Source organism: Arachis stenosperma, chromosome 1 (assembly GCF_014773155.1).
Source record: "Arachis stenosperma cultivar V10309 chromosome 1, arast.V10309.gnm1.PFL2, whole genome shotgun sequence".
NCBI lineage: Eukaryota > Viridiplantae > Streptophyta > Magnoliopsida > Fabales > Fabaceae > Arachis > Arachis stenosperma.
In genome coordinates, this window is record NC_080377.1 from 71817262 (window position 1) to 71819456 (window position 2195).

General features: G+C 31.2%; 1 non-coding gene across 1 annotated transcript; it reads left to right on the forward strand.

Moving 5' to 3' along the window:
* The first annotated feature begins 366 nt into the window (after window positions 1-366).
* On the forward strand, window positions 367-470 carry LOC130954865 (small nucleolar RNA R71). The gene has a single exon (XR_009076437.1). It is a non-coding gene; the product is annotated as a small nucleolar RNA R71 (small nucleolar RNA).
* The last annotated feature ends 1725 nt before the right edge of the window (window positions 471-2195 follow it).

Below are 2195 nucleotides of genomic sequence, written 5' to 3' on the forward strand. Positions count from 1 at the left end.
ATTATTCGAGTTGTGTGAAAGTATAAATCACAATTTCGCCCACCAGTACTGTTGGATGCATTTTGCCATCCATTCAGACTCTAAGAAATCATGTTGACTTGCTGAGTCAACATTTTATTCTGAGCCAATATGGCATTCAGAGTATTAATTTTAAGAACTCCCCTCTTCTGAGGCATTCCATTACTCACAAGGTTCCTCTCAGAGGTGTACATGAATTGGTTATTTGTAACCATGTCAATGAGTTCTTGAGCTTCTGCAGGTGTTTTCTTTAGGTGAATGGATCCACCTGTAGAATGGTCCAGTGACATCTTGGAGAGCTCAAATAGACCATCATAGAATATATCCAAAATGGTCCATTCTAAAAGCATGCCAGAAGGACACTTTTTGGTCAACTGCTTGTATCTTTCCCAAGCTTCATAGAGGGATTCACCATCTTTTTGCTTGAAGGTCTGAACATCCACTCTAAGCTTGCTCAGCTTTTGAGGAGGAATGAACTTGGCCAAGAAGGCCATGATCAGCTTATCCCAAGAGTCCAAACTATCTTTAGGTTGTGAGTCCAACCATGTTCTAGTTCTGTCTCTTACAGCAAAGGGGAAAAGCATGAGCCTGTAGACTTCAGGATCTACTCCATTAGTTTTAACAGTATCACAGATCTGCAAGAATTCAGTTAAAAACTGACAGGGATCTTCTGATGGAAGTCCATGGAACTTGCAGTTGTGTTGCATTAGAGCAACTAGTTGAGGCTTCAACTCAAAATTGTTTGCTCCAATGGCAGGGATTGAGATGCTTCTTCCATAAAAATTGGAAGTACGTGTAGTATAATCACCAAGCATCCTCCTTGCGTTGTTGTTGGGCTCGGCCATGTCTCTTTCTTTTTCAAGATTCTCTGTAAGGTTTTCTCTGAATTGCTGTGCTTTAACTTCTCTTAGCTTCTTCTTCAGAGTCCTTTCAGGTTTAGGATCAACTTCAACAAGAATGTCCTTGTCCTTGCTCCTGCTCATATAGAAAAGAAGAGAACAAAAAAGAAGAGGAATCCTCTATGTTACAGTATAGAGATTCCTTTATGTGAGTAGAAGAAAATAAGAATAGAAGAAGGATGAGAAAAATTCGAACAAAGAGGAGAAGAAAGAGTTCAAATTTTTAGATGAAGAGAAGTGTTAGTAATTAACTAAATAAATAGAAAGAGATGAGAGGGGGGAGAATTTCAAAAATTATTTTTGAAAAAAAGTTAGTGATTTTCGAAAATTAAGAGAAGAAATAAAATTAAAATTAAAATTTGAAATAATTAGTTAATTAAAAAGAACTTTGAAAAAGGGTGAGGAATTTTCGAAAATTAGAGAGAGAAAAGTAGTTAGGTGATTTTGAAAAAGATAAGAAATAAACAAAAAGTCAATTAGTTAGTTGAAAAAGATTTGAAAATAAAATTTGAAAAGATAAGGAGTTAGAAAAGATTTTTGAAATCAATTTTGAAAAAGATATGGTTTGAAAAAGATATGATTAAAAAGATATGATTGAAAAGATATTTTGAAAAAGATTTGAAAAGGAAATTAAAAAAATTTAATTTTTAAAATTAAAATTGATTACTTGACTAACAAGAAACTAAAAGATATGATTCTAGAATTTAAAGATTGAACCTTTCTTAACAAGAAAGTAACAAACTTCAAATTTTTGAATCAATCACATTAATTGTTAGTAAAGTTTTCGAAATTTTGAAATAAAGATAAGAAAAAGATTTTGAAAAATATTTTTAAATTTTCAAAAATAATAAAAAATGAAAAAGATTGGATTTTTGAAAAAGTTTTTGAAAATATAGGATTTTTAAAAATAAAATCTTGACTTGACTAACAAGAAACAACTAATTTTAAAAATTTTTGACTAAGTCAACCCAAAGATTTTGAATTTTTGAGTAAAATAAGGAAAAGATATTTTTTATTTTTGAATTTTTTATGAGGAGAGAGAAAAACACAAATGTAACCCAAAACATGAAAACTTTGGATCAAAACCAATGATGCATGCAAGAACACTATGAATATCAAGATGAACACCAAGAACACTTTGAAGATCAAGATGAAAATCAAGACTTATTTTTGAAAAAGTTTCAAGAAAAGAAAACATGCAAGACACCAAACTTTGAAATTTTCAATGCTTAGACACTATGAATGTAAAAATGCATATGAAAAACAACAAAAAACACA